Source organism: Tenrec ecaudatus, chromosome 16 (assembly GCF_050624435.1).
Source record: "Tenrec ecaudatus isolate mTenEca1 chromosome 16, mTenEca1.hap1, whole genome shotgun sequence".
Taxonomy (NCBI): domain Eukaryota; kingdom Metazoa; phylum Chordata; class Mammalia; order Afrosoricida; family Tenrecidae; genus Tenrec; species Tenrec ecaudatus.
In genome coordinates, this window is record NC_134545.1 from 27,243,485 (window position 1) to 27,270,968 (window position 27,484).

General features: G+C 42.3%; 2 pseudogenes; one reads left to right on the forward strand and one right to left on the reverse strand.

The window, feature by feature from the left end:
• Window positions 1-5,754: 5,754 nt before the first annotated feature.
• On the reverse strand, window positions 5,755-9,216 carry LOC142428560 (transcription factor Spi-C pseudogene; annotated as a pseudogene).
• A 1,075-nt stretch (window positions 9,217-10,291) lies between these two features.
• Window positions 10,292-10,616, forward strand: LOC142429729 (large ribosomal subunit protein eL36 pseudogene; annotated as a pseudogene).
• Window positions 10,617-27,484: the final 16,868 nt, after the last annotated feature.

Consider the following 27,484-nt stretch of genomic DNA (forward strand, 5'->3'; position numbering starts at 1 on the left):
GGGGAGACAGAAAGGGTTTTCTGTTAATGTGACTCAAAAACTTTAATGGTTTATCACCTTGAAAGATATCCAATTACCACAGCTCTAAAATCTTGGGACTCTTGTATTAAGGTTTTCTTTTTTAATGTAACTTTTCATTTTCTGAATATGCAGTGGAGTCTGCAAAGGGAGATATCAAGGTAAAGTTTTTCATCCTTCAGGATACAAATAAAATGAACATATGATGAATAGGTTTCCCTGCTTCTATTCCTCGGGTATACTTAGAACTCCTCCCTCCGAGCAATGATGTCATCAGATGATGCATCAACACATGCAGTTGGCATCCTGGGTCGTCCAGGGAGCGCACTAGTGGGCTGGCCTGCTTGCCACAGCTAGCAGAAAGCAAAACTGGTGCTTCAGGGAAAAGGAAACTTCTCCCTCAAGCAAGCAGGAAAAAGAAAGCAGGTAGCATTGCCCTTTGAAATCATTATCTACTAATTATTTTGTGTAGACATCTATAGAAAGACAAAGCTACCCACATCAGAATGATGGTACCTTCTCAAACAACAACAACAAACAAACAAACAAAAACTCATTGCCATGAAGTCAATTCTGACTCATAGCGACTCATAAGACAGGGTGGAACTTCCCCTGTGAGTTTCCCAGACTGTAACTCCTTACAGGAATAGACAGCCCTGTCTTTCTCCCCAGATGGTACTGTAGGTCATTATTTTTTAATCAACCCACAAATTCACATACTATCATTATGTCTGACAAATTGACAATGGGAAGCCAAAGCATTTCTCTGAAGCTTCTCCGGCACAGCCAAGCACAAAGTGATGGTTCCCGGGGCTGGAATCATCAGAATGAAATGAAAGAAAGTGGGCCTCTCCCTCAGTAATCTACGTGCCTAAGAGGACAAACCAATGTGAGAAATACCTTTAGTTGTTTAAGTGGTTTCAATATAGTCCATGGAGTTGGCAGCTGAGCTACCGGAGCAGAAGTTTGCTTGTCATTTTGAAGAAGGGATTAGCATTGAGCTTTCAAAGTTCTGAATTACAAACATCCAAAGCAAAGCAAACCCTCGCAGTGTCCAAGTGCATTTCACTCATATCAGTGCTATGTAGATAGGGTAGAGCTGCTCCTGGGGGTTTCGGAGACAGACTCTCGGTGAGAGTAGAAAGCCTCATCTTTTTCCCTAGAGTGGTTGGTGGTTGCGAACTGATGCCCATGCACCCCAACAAGTGAGTACTGTGCCCCCAGAGCACCTTACAAACATCCAGAGCCCCTTAAAATCAAAGAAGCATGTTAGGATGGAAGAAGTTCCACTAAGCTTCCACTTTGAGTCTTATCAAAGCAGGGGGCACAGCCTCTTAGGTTTTTAGGTTAATCTATGTTGTTTATCCAAGAATTTTCAGTAATTTGCTCCTTTTTATTGTTGAGCAGTGTACTACATTTTGTTTAGCCATTCACCAGTTGGTAGACGTTTGTTTGTTGGTTTTCCAGGCTGGGATATTATGAATGTTGTTGATATGAACATTTGCCTACAGGTCTTAGTGTGAATGTGCTTCTGTTCCTCACTGGAAGATATCTCAAAAGGGAATTTCTATGTCATATGCTGCATGTGCATCTTTAATTTTTAAGAAATGGCCACATTGTTTTCCAAAGAAGGTGTAGTAGTTCATAGTCTTGCCAGCAATGTACGAGGGCCTGATTTCTCCACCTCCGCAGCAATACTTGGCATTGCTCCTGTTTTCACTGTAGTTGCTGGTTGGTCGGCACAGGTACTGCCTCATAATTCAGTGTGCATTTCCCTAAAGACTAACGATTTTGAGTGTCTCATCGTGTGCTTGTGTACCATCCATGCTTTCAAGAGAGACAAGTCTATTCATATCTCTTGCCCATGAGGTTGGCTGTCATTGACTTATGTTGCTACTAGCTGCCATCAAGGTGACCTCTACTCATGCTGGTCCCACCCAGGCACCATTCAATGAAATGCTACGCATTCCTACACCACCTACATGATTGGTTGTGGATCAGACCGTGTACTTCACAACATCTTCAATGCCTGGTTTTCAAAAGTCGATGGTGGGAAGTAGGGCTTTCTCCCTGGTTCATCATGGGTTGGAAATCCTGCTGAGACCTGTTCAGCATGACTGCAATGTGAACCTTATAGATGGGCAGGGGCTGTGCGTGTGGTAGCACACTGGCCAGAAACCAAAACTAGATCTCCTGCCTGGCACCCCAAAACTCTGCCACTGAGCCGCCAATGTCCCCTTACGGAGTTCTAAGAGCTTTTTACATAGTCTGATACAAGCCTTATCAAAACGATGGCATGTAAATATTTTCTACCAGACCGTACATTGCCTTTTTTCTTTTCTTTTTAAGTTAAAAATTTTATTTTAAGTTTTATTGACATATAATTCACAAACTCTTAAAATTGAATGGTCTAAATATATTAAAGGATTTTGCAATCATCACCACAATCACTGTTAGAACATTCTCTTTCGTGTGTATTCATTTTTGTATTCATTATTATTAGCTCCCTATTTCCCCCCAACCACCACTGCCATAACCCAAGACGTAGCTACTATCTTTACAGCTCTACCTAGCCTGGATTTCCTGTACAAATCAAGCACACAAAGAGAAAGCCCAACAATGGCAAAACGGGAACCCTCAGTCCAAAAAGAAGCAGAAAATAAAAAGTAGAACAAATTAAAAGTGAATCAAAAGAGAAACTTGGTAGGGCATGATCAAGAGCAATGCAACCAAGAGGAATCACTGAAACCCAAATGAAGACTGAACATGACAGTGGGACAAGAGGAAAGCCAAAGGAAATAGAGGAAAGAGCCAGGAGGCAAAGGGCATCCATAGAGGTCCAAACAAAGGCATGTACACATGCAAACATACTTATATATGAGGTTGAGGAAATAGATCCATGCACACACATTAGCATCAAGGTAGCAGGACCCTGGGTCTCTACTCAAGCACTCCCTCAATGCACGAACACTTCCCTCTATCAAACTGGCACTCTATGATGCTCACCCTCCCGACACAATCGCTGAAGACAAAGCGGGCAAACAAGCAAATGTGAAGAAAGCTGATGGTGCCCGGCCACCAAAAGACACAGCATCTGGGGTCCCAAAGGCCCGAAGGCAAACAAGCGTCCATCCAGCAGGGAAGCAACAAAGCCCACATGGAAGAAGCACACCAGCCCGCTCGACCACAAGGCATCGAAGGGATCAAGTATCAGGCATCACCAGTACAAAAAATCTCATCAGAGTGAATGAGGGGGGCAGTGCGGAGCGGAGACCCAAAGCCCATCTGTAGGCCACCAGACATCCCCATACAGAAGGGTCTCAGGAAGAAGACGAGCCAGTCAGGGTGTGCGATGCAGCAACGACGAAAACACAACTTTCCTCCAGTTCCCAAATGCCTCCTCCTCCCCCACCATGATGAGGCCAATTCTACCCTACAAATCTGGCTAGACAAGAGGACGTACACTGATACAGATAGGAACTGGAAATGCAGGTAATCCAGGGCGGACGATCCCCACAGGACCAGTGGTGCGAGTGGCCACACTGGGAGAGTGGAGGGAGGGTGGGCTGGAAAGGGGGAACCAATCACAAGGATCCACACGCGACCTCCTCCCTGGGGGACGGACAACAGAAAAGTGGGTGAAGGGAGACGCCGGACAGGACAAGACATGACAAAACAATCTACAAATTATCAAGGGTTCATGAGGGAGGGGGGACTAGGGAGGGAGGGGGAAATGAGCTGATAAAAAAGAGAGAAACCTAAGAGACTAAGTTTTAACTTCCTATAATGAGTTAGTGTATGAATCTCACAGATGCAATTCTACCCTGCCATGCAGTGTCTGAGTCCGAATCAACAAAAGGGCAGTGAGTTTGTTTTTTGTTTGCTGGAGATGACCTTGTTTACTAATAACTAAAAACTCCAAGTCCATTTCAACTTTACTTTTCCTCTTTCTTTTTAATGCCACCCAGACCACTAATTACATCTGAGGAATCTGGAGGGATTTCTTGTTTTGTTGTTTTTAAAGAAACACGAGTATTTATACAATCCATCTCAAGAAATGAAATCAACAATATCCTGTGAAACCTCTGTGGTTCTTTATACCCTCTCATCCTTCTGCATTAATCCACTTTCCAATGCACTCTGCCTGATAGCAAGCAATTCACATCCCTGGTCAGTGGTCAGGCAGTATTTGCTAGCGCAGTGGTTCTCACCCTTCCTCATGCCACTACCCTTGCATGAAGCTCCTCATGTTGTGGTGATCCCCCCAACCATAAATTTATTTTTGCTACTGTTATGAATTGGGGAACCCCTGTGAAAGGGTCATTTGACCCCCAAAGGGGTCGAGACCCACAGGTTGAGAACCACTGCCCTGGAGGCATAATCTACAGGGAGACACTGAAAATGGACTTTGTGCTTTCAGTGTTACTCATGGCCTCGCAAACAGAGTGCTCAGAACTCAATCTCTAATGCCATTCTGTCCTTGGATTGTGTTATCTGCAACCTTTGACTTGGCGTTAATGAAGCATATTGAAAGGATCATGTATGGCCTGCAGTCTGGAACCACCAGCAGCTCCGAGGGAGAATGTTAAAGTCTCAGGAACCCACAGGGGGTCGCTATGAGTTGGTATTGACTTAGTGGCAGTGAGTTAGTTGGTCCTGGAAAACTACAGCCAGAATGCTCCTTAGAGGAAGCAAGTGTGGCAAGACTTCATCTCATGTATGTCTCTCATCAGGAGAGACCAGCCCCAGGAAAAGACATCATTCTTGGTAAAGTAGAGGGTCAGGGAAGAAGAGGAGGGCTTCACAAGCTAGCCTGACACAGGGGCTGCAACAATTGGCTCAACGAGAAGAACAACTGTGAGGCTGGCACGGGACTGGGAGCGTGTCATTCCGTTGTACAGTCGCTATGAGTTGACACCAACTTGACAGTAACTAGCAACAGCAAACAACCACAGCCGTCCTCGGTCTGTTTTAGAGATAGCATTGTCATTTTGTTGGGGACTATTAGAAATAACCCCAGTGGGGCATTCTACTAATAGTCTCATTAATTTACACATGGCCTAGAATGTGAAATATGCTGCTGAGTAATATACCTCTTTTAAACCTAAAATACATGAGTTATTGACTTGTACACAAGACACTATTTATAGCAACAGTTAGGTTTGGAGATAGGACAATAGAGCTTTTAATAATACTCATTCACTCAGGCAGAACTATGCCTCTTGGACAAGACGTGCCATACCAAAGCAAAGAGTTTAGAAGCAAAGAGATTAAAAGCAAAGAAAATAGAAAATACATGGTAGTTTTAAATTGCCAATTACTGGGCACCTTCAAATTAGGAAACTTGAACCGTGGTCCAATGACCTCCAAATCCATAAGCTTGGGATCATCATCATCTGCTCCTCTAAGTCCCAGGGGGATCTCAGTTCCTTTAATCTGCCATAGGTGTGTGTTTAAGGTAAAATCCAGTTTACTTAGAGGGGTTTCCAAATGAACCCTCATGTTGTGGTCTAGAAGGATGTTGTGTGCCACAAAGGAACAAAGTCTAAAGTCCCCGTTGTCTGTAGCATGCTGCTGGGTCACCGAGGAAGGTGGTCATATCTCCACCAATGTTAGTATAGGCTGGATGCTGTTTCAGCAAAGATAGCAACAAGGTAACTGATTGTTCTCTTCTCTTCAGTATTTGGCTTAAAGGAAGACTCCTAGCTGGTAGAAGCTTCTGGTGCCAGGAAGCCATTAAACATGTGGGTATGGCTCGCAATCAGGCTCACTTAGCTCATGGTAGTTGGCACATGGAGGATTATAGTTTGCATTCCAATGATTTAAACAGAGATATTCTTGTTTGGGTTGGACGCACGGTGAGTAGAAGACCTCTTTTCCCAGGAAATAAGCAGGAGAAAGTCTTTGGAGCATGGCCTCACTGAACTGGTAAGGTAGTTTTCTCCGGATTTTGATTTCCCCAGTTCTTCCATAATTCCGCATTGCCCTGGCCATTTTCTGTTAAGTCATAGTCTTCCGGTTGCCTTTTCTTCCCCCGCCTCCCCCAACATGTTCTGCAAGCCTCTCTTTGTTTTTTGACACAAACTGAAAAATGCCCTTGCTTCTATCCACCCACTGAATACAAGAAGCCATCTCCAGGTTACGCAGGGATTCAAGAAGGTATTCAAACAGTCGAAGCTTCTTTCGGCCTTTTCCGACCTTTTGCTGGAGAGCGGCAGGTTGCATTGGCTGGTTTTCAGTGATATTCTGCAGTGATGGATGGATATTTGCTGCCACACAGTAGTCTGAAACATTGTTGATGATGGTTTTCCAGGTAAGGGCAGGTTCCTCCGCCGGCAGCACTCCGAAGCAGCTGGGACTCCCTCTGACCTGAGCGCAGTGGTTGATGAAAGCCAGGTAATTTTTGTAGTCATGTTTGATTAATAAAGTGGGTGATTCTGTTCATGGGAGTGCTACCTTGCATCCCAAAGGACCAGACGCCAGGAGTCTTGGCTTTCTACCTTTTTTATTTTCTTAAGGAGCCTTGGTAGCATAGTGGTTACACATTGGGCTGCTACTGACAAAGTCAGCGATTCAAAACCCCCAGCTGCTCTACAGGAGGAAGGCAAGGCTTTCTATTTCCATTAAGAGTTACAGTTTTGGAAGCCCCCAGGGGCAGTTCTACCCTGTCCTTAGGGTCACTATGAGTCGACATCGACTCACAGCAGTGAGCCTGAATTGGAGTTTTGAAGAGAGTCTTTCAAAGAGCAAACAACTTTAATTTGATGAACTATAATAAGTTAGGCAGGGTTCTCTAGAGCAGCAATTCTCAACCTGTGGGTCGTGACCACTTTGGGGGTAGACCTACACTTTCACAGGGGTTGCCTAAGGCCATCAGAAAATACATAAATATTTCCCAATATATAATTACATATTGTTTTGTAATTAATCACTATGCTTTAATTATGTTTCATTTATAACAATGAAAATACATCCTGCATATCAGATATTTACATTACGATTCATAACAGTATCAAAAGTATAGTTATGAAGTAGCAATGGAAACAATTTTATGGTTTTGGGTCACCCACAACATGAGGCACTTTATTATAGGGTCGAGGCAATAGGAAGGTGGAGAACACTCCTCTAGAGAAACAAAACCACAATACTTATGATGATATACATATAAAAGGATAGTTTTATACAGCAAGAAGGAATATAATGGTTAATTAGCCCACACAGCAGTACAGAGGGCTCAGTTCAACTCACTTTTGTGGAAGTTAATATACTGAAGGTCCTTCAACTCACACTATCCACGGTCAAGGAAGCAGACAATGGAGCCATCCCTAGGGCAGACAGGCAGTCTCCACAAGCAGCAGACAGCAGGGTGGGGTAGCAACAGTCAGTAGCACGGGAGCTTAGGAAGCAGGCCCCATGGGATCTTGAACTCAAGCGATGTATGCACCAGCAGTGGTTGAAGAAGTCGCCTCAAGTTCTAGCAATATGAACAACAGGTTGGCTCAGGCCACAGGTAGTGCAGCACATGGTTGAGGCAAAGAACTAGCTGCACTACTTGCAAGACAGATTCATTCATTTTCCCCTAGTAGTTCATGATATACTCAATATACGATAATTCAAAGGCACCTATTTTTCTTTGAACTCCCAGCTTTCATATGCATATGAGGCGATTGAAAATACTATGCCTTATGAGAGGCATATCTTGGCCTTGAAGGTGACATCATTGTTCTGTAACATTTTTTCTTTTTTGTTCTTTAACATTTTAATGAGGCCTTGTGCAGATTAGCCTAATAGCCTATTAGGCTCCTTGACAGCTCCTTTCATCAGACGTTGATAGTGGATCTAAGCAAAATGAAATTCTTGATGGCTTCAATCTTTTCTCCAGGCAAAATTATGTTGCTTTCCATGCTAAAGGCTGGAGTCCCTGATCTTTGTAAGTAAGCAAGGATGTGTCCTCTGTGTATCACAGGTTGTCAGACTTACTAAAATACAAAGTAAATTAAGTATAGTGGAAAGATATCGCCCTGACCCACACTGTTCCTGATTTCAAACCACACAGTATCCCCTTGGTTCAGGTTGAGTGACTACCTCTTGGTCTATGTGCAGGTTCCTTATGAGCACAATGAGGTGTTCTGGAAGGTCCATTTCTCCCAAAGCTATCCATCAGATGTTATGATCCACACAGTCAAATGCCTTGCAAAGCCAAAACGACCCAGGTAAGTCGCTTTCTGGTATTCTCTGCTTTCAGTTAAGACCCACCTGATGTCAGTCACAATATCCCTGCTCCATGTCTTCAAACTGGTTTAACTTCTAGAAGTCATCTGCTGAAGCTATTTTTAAATTATCTTTAGGAAAAACTCTATTTCCATGTGATATTAATGAGATTGTTGTTGTTAGGTGCCACTGACTCATTGCAACCCTATGTACATCAGAACCAAACGCTGTGCTGCCCTCACAGCTGTTCTCATGTTTGAGACCATCCATGCAGCCGCTGTCTCTATCCCTCTCTTTGACAGCCTTCCTCTTTCTCACTGCCCTGCTGCTATCAAGCATGATGTCCTTCTCCAAGAAAGGTCTCTAGGAAACAGCAAGTCCAGAGTTTGTGAGATGAAGTCTCATCATCCTTGCTTCTAGGGAGCATTATTCTAGCTGTACTTTTTCTGAGACAGATCTGTGTTCTTTTGGTAGTGCATGATACTTTCAATATTCCTCTCCAGCACCATAATCCAAGTGCGTGGTTCTTCTTTATTCTTTCTTATTAATGCTATTTTCCTATAATTAGAACAGTCTATTGGCTATCTTTGGCAGGGGGAGTGAATTATTTAATGTGGCTCTTTGTTGGAGGAACCAGCCTCTGACAATATCGGGGTCCGTAGGAGCAAGTGTACAGTGATAATACAGAGATATCATAGTAAAGTCATAGAGAATAAGAAAGGTAGGAGAGAAGATAATATGAAAGAGTTAGACACATTTTATGGCAGCATGCTCACCTCCTGGATGGCCATGATCTCAGCAGCCAGGTCTGCGCAGAAAGCGGGAGGAGGAGGGAGGTGAGAAGTCTTTACTGTTTGGGGGCTTCTATAGGTCGCCATTAGTTATGCATATTCAGGAGTTATATACATCACAAGGTGGGTGGTAATTACAGTAAAGTCCCTGAGCTCACAGGTGAGGAAACCCAATACCTGTACTGGGGGATGGCATGAGGGGGGATGAGTTCCTTGGTGGAAGGGTATCATCAAAGAATGTCTGCTTCTACAAGGAGACAGAATCTACCATGTGCTCACTGTATCATCGGCTATTCTTTAGCTGTCTTCTCCGTATAACAGGAGTGAGAGCATCTTTCTTGATGGTATCGTTGGAAGCATGAAGTTTTTACTTTAGACCGTATCTATTTTGTTGTTTGTGCTATTGATATCATATCTAAGAAATTACAGTCCAATCCAAACTTATAAAATTTATATGCTTTCTCATACACATTTTCATAATTTTAGCTAACATTTGGTTCTTCATTCACTCATTTTTTTTCTCCATTCCACGTCAAACAAACCTTTCATGCAGGTGTTGTTGGGAGCCTGTGAGTTGATTCTCATTTATGTGATACAGTAGAATTGCCCCATAGAATTTTCTAGTCTGTAACCTTTACAGGAGCAAACGAGCAGGTCTTTTCTCCCACAGACGCACTGAGTGGCTTTAAGCCACCAATGTTTTCTTTCTTTCCTTCATCATTTTTAAAAGTAAATCATTTTACATGATCCCAATTCTACCTTACGTAACCGGTTCGACTGGAAGATGTACACTGGCACAGATAGGAACTGGAAATACAGGGACTCCAGGGCAGATGAACCCCTCAGGATCAGTGGTGAGAGTGGCTATATCGGGAGAGTGTAGGGTTGGTGAGGGAAAAAGGGGGAACAGATGACAAGGTTTACATATAACCTCCTCCCTGGAGGATGGGCAGCAGAGAACTGGGTGAGGGAGATGTCGAATGGTGTAAGATATGATAAAATAATAATTATTTATAAATTATCAAGGGGAGGGGGAAAATGAGCTGATATCAAGGGCTCAAGTAGAAAGCAGGTGTTTTGAGAATGATGATGGCAACATATGTACAAATGTGCTGGACACAAATGATGTATGTACGGATTGTGAAAAGAGTTGTATGAGCCCCTAATAAAATGATTATAAATAAATAAATCATTTTATTGGGGGCTCTTACAGCTCTTATAAGAATTCATACATCGCCTTCCGCCGCGGCACCCACCAAAGAGTCGCAGCCATGGCGGTGCGCTCCCCTATGGCCGTGGGCCTCGACAAGGGCCACAAGGTGACCAAGAACGTGAGCAAGCCGAGGCACAGCCGCCACCGCGGGTGCCTCACCAAGCACACCAAGTTCGTGCGGGACATGATCCAGGAGGTGTGCGGCTTCGCACCCTACGAGCGAAGGGCCATGGAGCTGCTCAAGGTCTCCAAGGACAAGCGGGCACTTAAGTTCATCAAGAAGCAGGTGGGCACACATATTCGGGCCAAGAGGAAGAGAGAGGAGCTGAGCAACGTGCTGGCCGCCATGAGGAAGGCCGCTGCCAAGAAGGACTGAGTGCCGTGCCCCCATCTCCCTACCCCCAAAATAAAGTCTTTCCAGAAACTGAAAAAAAAAAAAAAGAATTCATACATCAATTGTATCCAGCCCATTTGTATATATGTTGCCATCAATCATCATTTTCAAAACATTTTCTTACTACTTGACCATCAACATTTTCAATTAGCAGATAAACATCACCATTGCATCGCTGGGGGTCCTTGTCAATGTAAAGTAAGAAGTCCAAATTGATTTTTGTTGAAATGTGCATTTCCAATCATCCTAGTACTGTTTGCTAAAAAATAACAATTCTTTCCCCATTGTGAATAGATTTGCACCTTTGCTAAAAATCAATTAGCCATACAGCTATGGGTTTATTTTTGGACTTTCAACTGATTTTTGCATGGCAATCTCAAACCTGTACTCTTGCCTGAGTATTAATGCTAAGAAGTTTTTAGTGAATTCCTCAAGATTTTTCTATAGACAAGATCAGGCTATTTTCAAAAGGGAGAGTATAACTTCTTGCTGTCCAATCAGGTGCTTTTTATTTCTTTATCTTGCCTAGAACCTATAATACAAAATTGAATAGTGGTCACTGCAAGTATCCTTGTCTTATTCCTGACTTTGGAATAAAGGGTTCAGTCTTTCACCAATAAGTATGTTGTTGCTAAAGAAAGGGAAAAGGGAGGGGCAAGGAAAAATAGGGGGGAGACAAAGGCATTGGGGTAACAGGGCACTAATCCACCTGGGGAGAGTACTCTTTATGTCTCCATAGGAAATGGAGAGAGGGACCAGACCTGAACCTGGTATGCCAAGCCTTGAAGCCAACATACTGGCATGAAGCAGTGAACTAGCAGAGAGGTCTGTGAGGCCTGGCAGGCCCCTGTCCCAGCTATGTCAACTCCCCTCCTCAGAAGAATGCACTACAGAGAACAGCACTGGGGAGAGTGGCAGGTCTTCCCAGACCACATGGAGCAAACTAAGAGGGAGGGAGGGAGGTCGAGAGGGAGGGAGGGAGGGAGGGAGGGAGGGAGGGAGAGAGAGAGAGAGAGAGAGAGAGAGAGAGAGAGAGAGAGAGAGAGAGAACAGCATATCCTGGCTCACCAAGCTTCCAGGACGACATTCCTGCTTGGAGCAGCCAATACACAGAGAGGACCATAGAGTCGACCCCACCATAAGACATGACATCCCCTTACTGACCCACAAGCTATGGGGGGAAGCACCAGAGACAACAAGTGGGAACTGTGCCCAGTCTGACCCCCCACAGCAGGGTGTAACAGGAAGGGACCACATTAGAGCAGCAAGGGGTGCAAAGCAATAAAGTCTTCGAGGAATTCTGAAAATAGACTTCGGACTTGGGGGACAGGGCTTGGCACTCATCAGACCCCATTGGAAAACATTCATAAGGGTTAGCAGACAAACCTGGAACTATTCATAGGCTTCCTCCCCCCTCCCCATGTCTAGCTATATAAGATAGGCAGGATAAACAACCCCAAGGAGAAAACAAAGGACTGCTGGTTCCCAGGGTACAGGGGAGGGAAAAATGTCGAAGAAAAGGAGAGGGGAGCCAACAAACCCAGGGGCAAGGGAACAACAAGAGATATAAAACTGATGGCAAGGAGGGCGTAGATTGCCTAGTGGGGTTCAATCAAGTGCAATGTAGCTGAGAAGAAGTACTGAGAGCCGAATGAAGGTCAAACATGACAGTAGGACAGGAAGAAAGTACAAGGAAATGGAGGAAAGACCTAGGAGGCAAAAGACATTAATAGAGGTATAAACATGGGCATGTACATATGTAAATATATTAATATTTAATGATAGGGATACAGGTCTATGTATACATATTTACAGGTTAAGAATAAAGGTAGCAGAAGGAAACTGGGCCTCTACTCAAGTCCTCTCTTAATGCAAGAACATTTTGTTCTAATAGCCCGGCATTCTGTGATGCTCACCTTTCAGACATAATCCTGAAGACAAAATAGGTGCATAAGCTAATGTGGTGAAGAAAGCTGATGGTTCCCAGCTATTACAAGATATAGCATCTGGGTCTTAAAGGTTTGAGTTAAACAGTGGCCATCTAGCAGGAAAACAACAAAGCCCACATGGAAGAAGCGCACCAACCTGTATGATCACAAGGTGTTGATGGAATTAGGTATCAGGCATTAGAAGACCCAAAACAAACAACCATTATGATGCAAACAAGAGGGGAACAAAATGGAGACCTAAAGCCCATCTGTAGAGAATTTGATATCCATTTACCGAAGGGTCACAGGAAGGGACGAGCCAGCCAGGGTGCAATATAACACTGACAAAACACAGAGGATGTTCACTGGTACAGATAGGAACTGGAAACAAAGGGAATCCAGGACAGATGAACCCCTCAGAACCAGTGGTGATACGGGAGGGTGGAGGGAAGGTGAGGGAGAAAGGGGGAACCAATTACAAGGATCTACATATAACCTCCTAACTGGGGGACACGGACAAAGGAGAAGTGGGTAAAGGTCAATGTTGGACGGTGTAAGATATAACAAAATAATAATAATTTATAAATTATCAAGGGTTCATGGGGGAGGGGGCAGCACGGAGGGAAGGGAAAAATGAGGAGCTGATACCAAGGGCTCAAGCTGAAAGCAAATGTTTTGAGAATGATGAGGGAATCAAATGTACAAAAGTGCTTGACACAATGGATGGATAGGATGGTTTGTGATAGAGTTGTACAAGCCCCTAATAAAGTGATTAAAAAAACACACCAAAAAACACACAACATTCCTCTAGTTCTTTAATGCTTCCTTCCCCCCCTATCATGACCCCAATTCTAGTTTACAAATCTGGCTAGACCAGAGCGTGTACACTGGTACAGATAAGAGCTCTTGGCACAAGGAATCCAGGACAGATAAATCCCTCAGGAACAGTAATGAGAGTAGTGATACCATGAGAGTAGAGGGAAGGTGGGGGAAAAGGGGGAGAAAGGGGGAATCGATCACAATGATCAATGTATAACCTCACCACCACCACTCAGGGTTACAAACAACAGAAATATGGGTGAAGGGAGACAGTGGACAGTATAAAATATCAAAGGTCCATGAGGGTGGATGGGTGGAGAAAGGAGGAAAAATGAAGCTGATACTAAGGGCTCAAGTAGAAAGGAAATGTTTAGAAAAGGATGATGGCAACATATGTGCAAATGTGCTCGACACAATGGATGTGTGGATTGTTAAAGAAGTTGTTGCGCATGGTGTTTTACTCAGCGAAGAATCTCCCTTTTATTCATAATTTGCTACCTGCTTTTGTCATGAGACGCTTTGCCTGCATCTACTGAGATGGTCAAGTGGATTATGTCTTTTGTTCAATTACTATGATGAATTACTAGTAACTGATTTTCAGATTCTAACCCATCTTATATTTAGGTACTTCTCTCTTGATCTTGGTGTATAATACTTTTTCTTATATTGCTGCATGCAATTCGTTAGTATTTTGTTGAAAATATTTGTATTTCTAGTCATAAGTGTGGCAATTACATAATCTGTCAACTGGAATGAAGGGGTTGAATCTAGCCTGTCAATCAGGTCATAGCCAATGATGTCTCTGTATGGCATGGCCTTTTCCTGAGGATTCTGGGAACTCCTGTCTTCCTCCCTGGATGCAGGTCTCTCTCTCTCTCTCTCTGCTTCACATTCCTGTTGACAAGCCACATGAGGCTATGCTGATGGCAGCCAGAGCCCTGGAGCTGGAGGAGCCACATGGAGACCCACGCCAATGCTGAGACGTTTCCACAAGACTCAAGACTTTTCACCCACTGGCCTGTGATTTCCTGCTTTCAACATCATTGTATGTGCTGTGTGAGTCTGTAGAAGAATTTATGTACTAGCATCGGACATATGGGCTAATATCAGACTTATGGACTTGATCTTGATGGGGATGTTTTCTTAATACACAATTACTCTAGAATATAAAACTCTCTTTTACACACATATGAGTGTCTCTGGATTTATTTTTCTTATAAATATTTTGGTCTGATTTTGGTATCAGGTTAATACTGATGTCCTAGTATAAGTTGGGAAATGTTCCTTCTTTTAATTTTTAAGAGTTTGTGAAGATGTTGGTATTAATTCATCTTTAAATGTTTGGTAACATTAACCAGTGAAGCAATATGGGCTTTGGTTTCTCTCTTTTTTTGTGTGTGTGTGTAAGAAAGAACTTTATTATTATCATTTTTAAAAACATTTTATTAGGGGCTCATACAACTCTTATCACAGTCCATAGATATACATACATTAATTGTATAAAGCATATCTGCACATTCTTTGCCCTAATCATTTTCGAAGCATTTGCTCTCCACTTAAGCCCTTTGCACCAGGTCCTCTTTTTGGTTTCTCTTTGTAGGGAGATATTTACATTGCTATTTGGGCAGTAAATGTACTTCTAATAATTTGTCCATTTAATCTATGGATCTAATTTATATCATAAAACTAAAAGACAACAACAACTTAATGCTATCAAGTCAATTCTGACTTATAACAGAGTGCCTTATTTATAAGTATATTGTAATTTCTGAATTTTTAAGGATTCCCCGGAGTGCAGATTTCCATTGTTAATTTCTAAATCAATACTAATGTGGTTAAAGGATATAATTTGTTGATTTCTAATTGAATTTCCTTGTGGCTGGAATACAAATATGTAAAATTTCAATTCTTTAACATTTTACAGAATGTTCCACATTGAAAGGAATACTTGACAGAAAGAGGAGAGGGGAGGAAGTGATCGATGGGCACACAACCACACCCTCTGCTCCAGGGGAAGAACAATAGAAACCATGGGGGAAGGGAGACAGTTGTTGGTGTGAGATATGAAAATAATAATAATAATTTATCATCTATCAAGGGCTCATAAGGGTGAGGTGTAGGGAGGGGAATAAAAGAGGAACTGAAACCAAGGGCTCAATAGAAAGTAATTGTCTAGGAAAGAATGATGGCAACATATGTACAGATATGCCTGATACAATTGATGTATGGATTTCAACAAGAATTTTAAGAGCCCTCAATAGAATGAGAAAAAAATAAGCACTTGAAAAGAATGTGTGATCTACTGTTGTTGGGTGGCGAGTCCTCGATGTGAGTCGGCCTCCGTTTGTTGCATCTCATCTCACTGGGCTGTGGACACTGCGTTGGTAACACATGGAAGGTTTGTGGCGTCCTGGCATTAAGTCTACAGATGCCATTCTCCCAGTAGCATGTGCTCACTTCGTGTCTCCATGTCGTGGGTGGGGAATTCTCACCAACTTTCAAACATGCTAGGTGCATTTGTAGTTATTACATACCCCTGTTTCTTGACCTTCCTGCCATTATGAAATTCCCCACTTGGTTTCTAGCAATATTTCTTCTTAAAAGTCTAATTTGTTTGATACTTTAAAGAAACTACTCCAGTTTTTGTGGTGATTGTTGGCAATAGGATATCTTTTTTTAGGCTTTCACTTTCGATCTATTGTGTCTTTGAATCTAAAGTACATCTTTTAGACCAGCATATTTGGCTCTTGCTTTTTAGCGAATTTGGCAAACTTTATTTTTGGCTGGAGTATTTAGTCCATTCTTATTTAATAAAATTATTGATTTGCTTGGCTTTACATTTTCCAATTTTCTATCTGTTCCCTATGTGATATAACATTATCTTTTTTAATGAGTGCATAGATTCTGCAAGATAAAACCCCAAAAACTAAATCCACTACCATCAACTCATGACAGCTCTATATAGGGTTTCTGAGACTGTAAATCTTCACAGGAACAGACAGCCTCATTTTTTCCCCCATAGAACTGCTGGTGGGGTTGAACAGCCAACCTTGTGGTTATCAGTCCAATACCTAACCTACAGCAGCACCAGGTCTCCTCAGTACATAATATACATGATCAAACTTTATCATTTCTCTATTTTATATTTAGGTTCTCAAGTTTTACCTTTATAAATAGTATTGAAATAAATAGCCTGATGTAGCTATTTCATGAAATAAATTCTCACAAGTAGGATAGCTGGGTCAAAAGATTTGTATATTTTACATGTTGTTGTATATTAACAAACAGTTTCCAAAGCAAATTAATTTCTACTCTTACCAACAGACTAGGGGTTGCTTAGTTACCCATATCTTTCCCAAACTGGGTTTAGTCCATCTTTTAACTCTTAGTCTTTGGCAACCTGATAGCATTTTATTAATTTCCACTTTGTTATGTATTAATGTCACTGATGTTTTTCTTTACATTTTAAATTTTTATTATATGCTGTGGTGGTTGGATTTTATGTCAACTTGTACCTGAATGAAATAGTAAGGGTAGAGTCCTGTCAATATCAGGCATCACAGCTTGATGATGCCTCCTTGGAGATGTGGGCTTTTTATAAGAGATACTAGGGAACCCACCCCACACCAACCCCACCTTGAACTTTTGCCCTTTGCCTTCCTGCTTGCTTGGACTCTGTGTCTGCTCCCAGGGGTGGCCTCATGTGGGATGCCAACCCTGAGAGCTGACAGCACCCTGCAGTGTTCCCACTGATTTTGGATCCACATGACTCTGCACCCATCAGCCTGTGGTCTCCCTGCTTCCCACTGCATCTTTCTACTTCATCAGCCTACATGAGTCTGAAGAGGGCTAACATCTGACTCATGGACTTGAAGTGGACCTCCAGGGAAGCCTTCTAGATATAAAATTACTTCTTGCACATGTATGAGTGTCACTGGTTTCTCTAGAAAAGTGCAGCCTAAAACACATGTTTGCCAAGATCTATCCTATTCCAAAATTACACATAAAAAAGGTCACATTTTGCTGCACTTCCCTCAATGATGTGCACCCTGAAATAGACAGGGGAAAGAAAGAACATGGATACCTACAATTTGACATTAAAACAAAAGAAAACAAAAAAACTCCACAGGCCAACTGGAAAAGTAGAAAGGATATCCGCAACTGGTGGAATGGCAGCTACATGTGGCGCTGTGAACTTCAAGGTCAGCAGTTCACAGCCACTAGCTTCTCTGTAGGAAAAAAATCAAGGTTCTCTACTCCCATAGATAGTTACTGTCTCAGAAACCTACAATACCAGTTCTTCTTTGTCCTGTAGGGTCCCTGTGAGGTGGAGTCAATGCCGACAGCAGTGAGTGTGTTTGTCTTTGAATCTCCCTAATACATAAAGTAATACCTGAGGCTTTATCACTCGGCAATTCCAATTCTTGGACTTCATCCTACAGATACATTGGCATACATCTAAGGCATCTACAATACTGTGAGGCTTACCAGGGGCTTGCTGTCCCCTCCATCCAGGAGCTGGTCATCCTTGCACAACCTCCTGGTACAGCCACTGCTCGGGCGGCCAGACTCTCCAACTCAAATGCAGAGCTCGACTCCCGAGAATTGGTGAAAACGGAGGGCTTGTGGCACCATATTGTAAGAAGCACTTCCATTACGTCTTAAGGAATCCATTCTCAAAGCTTCTGTCCTGTATCACAGCGTTGTCTATGATCTGACAACACCATTCTCTTCTAATCATAAATGCTCTTGTAGCATGTATTCAGATCTGATGGGGAGACATGCTCCACCCACTGGGCTTCATTGACAGGGATTTCCTGGCTATTCATCTGTAGCTATGTTCCTAGGTAACACAATGTTTATATTTATGTTCCTATATACCATAAAATCCTATATTTATGTTCCTGGGGGTGTTGTGGGTTACACATTGGGCTGAAAAAAGAAAGGGGAGGTTCTTTTCTCCCGTAAAGAGTTGCAGTCTTGGAAACCTACACAGGGGCAGTTCCATCCTGTCCAATAGGGTTACTGTGAGTCAAAATTCACTCAATGGGAGTGACTTTAACTTTTTGTGGGTTTTATTATTAAAATGTCAGGTTCCTTCCCCCCAGAAGAATTTATTTCAGAGGACAGCACAGAAGCTGTAGCTCAGGGAGATGGACCTATCTGATCAGAACACAGGGGAGCAAATGAAGGGGGAGGAAGTGAGTGGAGCACATCCTGGCCCACAATCCTTGACGACGATATTCCTGCTCAGAGCACTCAATCCACAGAGAAGACCATATGGGCGGCCCCACTGTGAGACGACATCCCTCACTGACCCATAGCCCTACAGGGGACAACACTGGAGACACAGTGTGGGAACTGTGCCCAACCTGATCCCACCACACGGAGGCAAAACACTAAGGGCGTGCAACAGAACAGTAAGGGGAACAGAGCGATGAAGCCCCAGGGAATACCAAAAATAGACTTTGGAGCCAGGACTTGGCACCCCATCAGACTGACCAGAAAACACTCCTAAAGGCCAACAAGCAGTCCTTGAACTAAGTACAGGCTTTTCTTTGTTGGTGTTTTGTCACTGGCTTTTTGTTGTTGTTGCTCGTTTTCTTTTGTTGCTTGGTTTTGCTCTGTCTTATTTTTCGGCATTTTATTATCTCTGCAGGTCTGTCTAAATAAGAGAGGCTGGATGAACAATCCAGAAGAGAAAACAATGGGACTGATGGTTCCAGGGGACATGGAAGAGGGGGAGGTGGGGGGAAAGGAAGTGGTGTTAACAAACCCAGGGACAAGGGAACAACAAGTGATCCAAATCGGTGGTGAGGAGGGTGTAGGAGGCCTGGTATGGCATGATCAAGGGTAATGTAACCAAGAGGAATTACTGAAACCAAAATGAAGACTGAGCATGATAGTGGGACAAGAGGAAAGTAAAAGGAAATAGAAGAAAGAGCTGGGAGGCAAAGGGCATTTATAGAGGTTTAAATAAAGGCATGTACATATGTAAATATATTTATATATGAGGATGGGGAAAGAGATCTATGTGCAGATATTTATAGGTTTAGTACTAAGGTAGCAGAAGGACATTGGGACTCTACTCAAGTACTTCCTCAATACAAGAATACTTTGTTCTATTAAACTGACATTCCATAATGCTCACCTTCCTGACATAATCACTGAAGACAAAGTGGGTGCATAAGCAAATGTGGTGAAGAAAGCTAATGGTGCCAGCTATCAAAAGATATAGAGTCTGGGGTCTTAAAGGCTTCAAGGTAAAAAGGGTCCATCTAGCTGAGAAGCAACAAAACCCACAAGGAAGAAGCACACCAGTGTGCGTGATCATGAGGTGTCAAAGGGATCAGTTATCAGGCATCAAAGAACAAAAAATCATATCATTGTGTGCTCACCTCCCCAATACGATCACTGAAGACCAATGGGAGCATAAGCAAATGTGGTGAAGAAAGCTGATGGTGCCCGGCTATCAAAAGATATAGCATCTGGGGTCTTAAAGGCTTGAAAGTAAAGAAGTGGCCATCTATCTCAGAAGCAACAAAGGCCACGTGGAAGAAGCACACTAGCCGGTGCGATCACAAGTTGTCGAAGGGATCAGTTATCAGGAATCAAAGAACAAAAAAATCAAATCATTGTGAATGAGGGGAAGTGCAGATTGGGGACCCAAGACCCATCTGTAGGCAACTGAACATCCCCTTACAGAAGGGTCTTGGGGAGCAGACGAGCCAGTCAAGATGCACTGTAGCAACAATGAAACATACAATTTTCCTCTAGTTCCTAAATGCTTCCTCCCCCCAACTATCATGATCCCAGTTCTACCTTATAAATCTGGATAGACCAGAGGATGCACACTGGTACAGATAGGAACTGGAAACACAGGGAATACAGGACAAATGATCCATTCAGAACCAGTGCTGAAGATTGGTGATAGCAGCAGGGTAGAGGGAGGGTGGGTTTAAAAGGGGAACTGATTACAAGGATCTACACATAACCTCCTCCCTGGGCTAAAGACAACAGAAAAGAGGGTGAAGGGAGATGTCGGACAGTGTAAGACATGACAAAATAATAATTTATAAATTATCAAGGGTTCTTGGGGGAGGGAGGAGCCAGGAGGGAAGGGAAAATGAGGAGCCGATGCCAGGGGCTTAAGTGGAGAGCAAATGTTTTGAGAATGATGAGGGCAATCAATGTACAAATGTGGTTAACACAATTGATGTATATATGAATTGTGATAAGAGTTGTATGAGCCCCCAATAACATGATTTTTTTTAAAAAGAGTAAAAAAATTTAGGTTTCTGGGGTAGAAGGAACTTGTAGGGATTGTGTTGGTTGCTTAACTTAGGGAGAAAATTAGTATCTTTGGGATACTGATGTGACATAGAAATCCTTTTTGCTTATTCAAGTCCCCACCTGAGCATTTCAATAGGGTTGCAAAGTTGTCTCCTGTGACTTTAGAACATTTGTATTAACTTTATTCCTGGGCATGTACTTTTATTACTATGGTAAATGAATATTTATTCTTCTAGTATATATCTATGAGGCAGGCACAGTTTAGAAATACAGGAAGATTATAGGACTTTTTTGTGTGTGCATGCATTAGTTTGAAGAAAATGTAGTTTCAATTGTATTGTTTGCAATAATTTGATATCAGTCTAGATGAAAATGTTAGATTCAAAAGCATTTTACATTTGAGTCCAAAGTAAATTTGGAGCTTTGGTCGTCTTCTTGGTAGGACAGCTTTATACTATAAAATTCTTCCACACTAATTGCAGATTCTAGAAATAACCCTAGGGAAACACAAGTGGCAAAATAAAGCTAAGAAATGGAACTGAACTATTTTTCCTTCCAGATGGTCTTTTAAGGTTAAAGTTTATAAATAATAGAAGAAAATGATTTTATCAGTATCGGCTTGGAAAAAGAGCAATTGAAGCATAAAAATCCTACAATGGACTTAAACTTAGTGGAATCATTCTTTTTTTTTTTTAAGACTACTCAAGTGATTCCTGCTCCGTCTGTCATATAGCAAAAGATATTTATATTAAGATACATTTTAAAGAGTAGGATGCTTAAAGGTTGTCCTAACATCTATTGCAGAAATATTTCCATCTATTATATCACAGTCACTATAGAGCAGTCACATGCTCTATAGTAAGATGTCAATGTGCATAAATATGCATATACAGTGAGATGTCAGTATATATACAGTGAGATGTTGATATACAAATGACACAACCTTGCTTGCTGAAAGTGAGGAGGACTTGAAGCACCTGCTGATGGAAATCAAGGGCTGCAGCCTTCAGTATGGAACACAACTCAGTATAAAGAAAAACCAAATCCTCATAACTGGACCAACAGGTGACATCATGATGAGCAGGAAAGGTTGACGTTGTCAAGGATTTTGTCTTGCTTGGGTCTACAATCAATGCCCATGGAAGCAGCAGTCAAGAATCACATGATGTACCAGGGGTACCCCCAACAAACTGAAAAATAATCTGCTGGGTGGAGCTTTCATAGTACGCATTTTTCCTGCTAGGTGAGCATCCAGCAACGCAATTCTGAGTGCAGCTAGTGGTGTTGCCTGGGAAGGTTCTCTCTGATCATAGTGCATTTTTTCTTAAAGAGTTTTGCTCAAACCTCGTTTTTTTTGTGTGATGGCCAATTTAAGAGAACGGTGTGCAGCTGTAAAATGTTATTTCCTGCTCAGGAAAAATGTCGCAGAAACTGTTGTGATGTTGAATATCGCTTAGAAGGACAGTGCTATGGGAGAAACTCTAGTGTATGAATGGTTTTCTCATTTCAAAAAAGGTGAAATGTCGATTGATGACAAACCTCATTTTGGATGTCCGTCAACTTTCCGAACGGACCAAAATGTCAACAAAATTTGTATACTTGTGCTCGAAGACTGATGACAGACCGTTGAAGAGGTGGGAAAGTCATCTGGACTATCTTAGAGCTCGGTTCAGTGAATTTTAACAGAAGGTTTAGGAATGAGAAGGATTGCTGAGAAATTTGTGCCTCAGGTTCTGACTGACCAGCAAAAAGAGTGGAAACATGCTTGCTCTGAAAGAACAGCTCCAAAGCGACCCAGACTTTCCCCCCAAGGTCATTACTGGTGACCAGACATGATTCTATTCTTACAACCCCGAAAGCAAACATCAGTCAAGCCAGTGGAAGATACCATCATCACTTTGCCCCGCAAAAGCTCATCAAGTGAAATCAATGATCCAGATGATGCTCATTTGTTTTTTAATGTGAGGGGATCATGCATTTGGAGTTCGTTCCACCAAGTCAGAATGTTCATCAAGCTTTCTATTTAGAGGTTCTGAAAAGATAGCATAACACTGTGTGACCAAAAAGACTTGATTTGTGGCAGATAGGGGACTGGTTTTGCCACCACGACAATTAAAGGACAGCAATTTGAGGACACATAGGAGGTGAAAAAAAAACCAAAAAAGCAAAAACAAAACAAGGGAGGTGCTATCAGCCATCCAAACAGATGAATTTGAAAAATGTTTCCAAGAATGGAATCACAGATTTGATAAATGTATTAAGTGTAATGGAGAGTACTTTGAAGATGGTAAGGTTGTTTTGTTAAAAAAAAAAAATCAAATACATAGCTTTGAAAAAAAGTTCTGTTTTTTTGGGGGGCGGGGGGGGGTACCACCCTCGTATTACATTGGGTAAAACTGTTACACAAGACCTCCTTATTGTGTTGCAAACCAACTTTGAAGACTACGGTGCACCCTACCCAAGTCACGGTATTCTCAATAACATCATATGCTTGTGGAAATTGGACAGTGAATAAGAAAGACTGAAGAAGAATCAATGAGTTTGCATTATACTGCTGGTGAAAAATACTCAAAGTACCATGGGCTGCCAAAAAATAAACAGATCTATCTTGCAAGTAGTGTGGCCAGAGTGCTCCTTAAAGACAAGGATGGCAAAGACTTCGTCTCTTGTACTTTGGACCTGTTGTCAGGAGAGACTATTCCCCAGAGAGGGACATCAGGCTTGGTAAAGCAGAGGGAGGGAAAAAGAGAAAAGCCCTCAACAAACTGGCTAGCTACGTGGCCCCAACAATGGGCTCAAGCACAGGAACAACTGTGAGGACGGGGCAGGGTTTTCTTCTGCTGTGCACAGGGTTCCCATGCAGCAGAACAGACGCAGTGGCACCTCGCAGCAACAACTTCCCGTGGTTTGTATGAACCGAAGATCCGTTTTCCCATTGGTGAGCATTTTGGTTGTTTTCACCTTCTTGCTATTGTGAATAGTGCTGTGATGCTTTGTCCTTTGTTTCGTTTGGACATGTACACCGAGCAGAGGGATTACTGTTTCCAGTTGCATTCGTATTCCACTTGTTAAAGGAAGTGCCATACAGTTTTCCCCAGTGGCTATCCAGTTCTACAGTCTCATCAGCAGTGTGTCAAAGTTCCAAAGCTTTCCACACTGTCTCTGCAGTTATTACCTTCTGTGGTTTTGTTTTCTTTTCAACTTTGGCTTTCAATGTCAGAGGGACATTGTTCTTGCCAAAACAACTCTGGCTTTGTTTTGATTTGCATCTCTTGAATGATAAGTGATTGCAAGCATTTCTTCACAACTGGTACCTGCCTAGATGTCTTCTTTGGTGAATTGCCGTGTCTTCTGCTCATTTTTAATTTGGATTAGTCAGCTTTTTGTTAACGTGTTTTAGTTTTCTATACATTTTAGAGATTAGGCCCTTGTTCAATATATCACTGTCAAAAGATTTTTCCCAGTCTGTGGATTCTCTTTTTACTATTTTGATGCACATAAGAGACGGTCCCAGGCATTTGTCTTCTGTTGTGTTCCTCATCATATTTCATAATGTTTTTAGGCTATGTAATGGGGTCCTTAAGTTTGTCCTAATTTATTATTGATGAACTTTAGAGTTCTAAACTTTACATTTGGGTCTTTAATTCATCTTGAATCTGGTTTTGTATATGGAGTAAGATATGTGTCCAGTTTTATTCTGCTGCAAATGAAAATTCAATTTGCCCATCACCATTTATTGAAGAGACTATCTTTTCCCCTATTTAATGTATTTCAGCCCTTTATCAAAAATCAATTTTCTCCTAATCCAAGCTATGTTGGCCACTCCCTAGAAGACTGTGCTACAGAGGGCAGCACCGAAGTTACAGACTTGGGAGAGTGGCCAGTTTATCCTGCCCGCAGGAGAACAAGCTAAGAGGGAAAGAGAGAGAGAGAAAAAAACCTCATCTCTGCCCACCTAGCCTCAAGGGTGATGCTCTTGCTCAGAGTAGCCAATGCACAGAAAGGATTGTAGGGTCGGCCCCAGCTTAAAGCATGTCATTCCCTTACTGGCCCACAGTGCTACAGAAGACACCACCAGAGACACAGTGCGGGATTGAGTCCAGTCTAATACACACGCCTCACCCCAGAGAGGCAAAACACGAAGGCACCGTAACAGATCGGCAATGGGAGCAAAGTCATGACGTCCCTGAGAAATCCCAAAAATAGACGTCTGACTTGGGGGTAGTACTTGGCACCTGCCCTGACCTAGTTGGGGAACATTCACAAGGGTCAGCAGATAGACCTGGAACTATGTAAGGGCTTTTCCCTTTTCTTCTTCATCTAGTTCTTCTTTTTAAAAATCATATGTCTATCTATATAAGATAGGCAGGATAAATAATCCTGAGGAGAAAACAATGTGGCTGACAAATGGGCTTTGAGTCTCCACTCTGCACTCCCCTCCTCATTCACTATAGTTAGATTTTTTTTGTTCTGATGTTGCCTTATACCTGATCCCTTCAACACCTTGTGATGACACAGGCTGGTGTGCTTCTTCCATGTGGGCTTTGTTGCTTCTGAGCTAGATGGCCGCTTGTTTACCTTCAAGTCTTTAAGACCCCAGATGCTATACCTTTTGATAGCCAGGCACCATCAGCTTTCTTTGCCACATTTGCTTATGCACCCATTTGTCCTCAGCGATCGTATCATGGAGGTGTGCACCCTTCCTGACACGATCGCTGAAGACAAAATGGGTACATTAGCAAATGTGGTGAAGATAGCTGATGGTGCCAGTTATTAAAAGATAATGCATCTGAGGTCTTAAAAGCTTGAAGCTAAACAAGTGGCCATCTAGCTGGGAAGCAACAAAGTCCATGTGGACGAAGCACACCAGCCTGTGTGATCATGAGGTGTCGACTGGATCAGGTATCAGAAGATCAAAAATAATCATCATTGTGAAGGTGAAGGGTCAGAATGGAGACCTAAGCCCATCTATTGACAATTGGACATTCCCTTACAGGAGGGGCAAACAGAAGGGACAACTCAACCAGGGTGCAGTATGGCATCGATGAAACACAACATTCCTTTGGTTCTTTAATGCTTCCCCCCCCACTATCATGATCCCTGTTTAACCTCACAAATCCTGCAAGACTGGCATATGTACATTGGTACAGATAGGAATTTTTGACACACGGAATCCAGGACAGATAAACATTTCAGAAATAGGAATGGGAATATTGATTCTACGAGGGTACTGGAAGGAAGGTGAGGGAAGGGGGGAAGGGGGGGAAGGGGGAACTGATAGCAATGATGGATGCATAACCCCCCCCCGTGAGGGGGGAATGAATAACAGAACTGTGGGTGAAGGGATACATCGGACGGCATAAGATATGAAAAAATATGTATCATTTATTAAGGTTTCACGAGGGTGGTAGGGTGGGGGAGGGAAGAAATAAAGTAGAGCTGATATCAAAGGGCTCAAGTAGAAAGAAAATGTTTTGAAAACGATGATGGCAGCATCTGTACAAGTTCGCTTGATATGACTGATTTATAGATTGTTACAATATCTGTAAGAACCCCCAATAAAATGATCAATTAAAAAATCTGGTTTCTGTTGAAGGATGGATTCTTTCTGAATTTTGTATTATGTTCTATTGTTCGTGCTGTTTTGACTATCATGACTAAGTAGGCTTTGTGGGCAGGTAGAGCGGTCTCCTACTTTGTTCTTTAGTAATGCTTTGCTTATCCTAGAAGGAAAACACGTTTTCATTGGCTCTGATCTTGTATGATTAACAAAACATCGTGTATTTTTCCTTCTGTTGCAGTATAGGCTTACTGATCATTTACTTATCATTTCCTAACCACTCCAGATAACTTAATGTCAAGTCTTTCAAAATTTGATACTGTTTCAAAGTAGGATCTAATCTGGAATCTCTCTGTCTATTGTCTCTTAACCACATGAACAGGCAATTATAAGGTAGCTAGAAAACTATGATGATTTTTTGTGTCAACTTGCTACATGTGTGGAAAGGTAAGGGAGGGGTCCAGGACACAGCCTAAAAATTACTCGAGGGAGTGGCCTACTTAGGAGACACTATGGAGAACTGGCTGCTTCTTTCTCTTCCTGTTTTTCTCCTTCTTGTTTCCTTGGATCCTGTGTCTGGCTTCTGGAACCAGTGGGCCATGTGGCCTATTCATCCTAGGAGCTGTCAGCTTCCTGCCATGTTCTTGCCTGCCTTGAATCCGTGTGACTCTGTACCCACTGGCCTGTGATCTCCCAGCTTCCTGCTGTGTTTTGGGAGGAGCCTCCAGCTTGCATCTGACTCATGCACTTGAGTTGGGTTGAACTGGGCCGCTTCGTTAATATAAATCTCTTCCTTGATATAAAGTTCTTTCTCATGCACATATGTCACTGATTTTGTTTCTCTACAAAATCAATCTGACACAATTATTATTTACTGACCCCTTCCTAACCACCTCTGATCATTTAATGACAAATCTTTTCAATTTTGATACTGTTTCAGAATAGTATCTAGTCTGGAATCTCTTCCCTGCTACCTCCTTAACCACAGGAGATATATAAAATAAAGGAGCAGAAAACGTTGCTTATTATGAATGGCAAGGAAAGGAGAAGTCAGGAGTCACTGTCCCACTCCAGGGTAATGCAATATCCCCTCCAGCACTATGCAAGAAGACTCTACACCAGTGCAAACAGAAAATGCAATTACATTTTATTGCTAGAAATTTAGAAAACATTTTTTAACAAAGTTAGCTATTCAAAAGTGTTACCTTAGGCTGTCTCTTAATAGCTCCTTTTCACAAGTGTAAATTTAATGAAGAC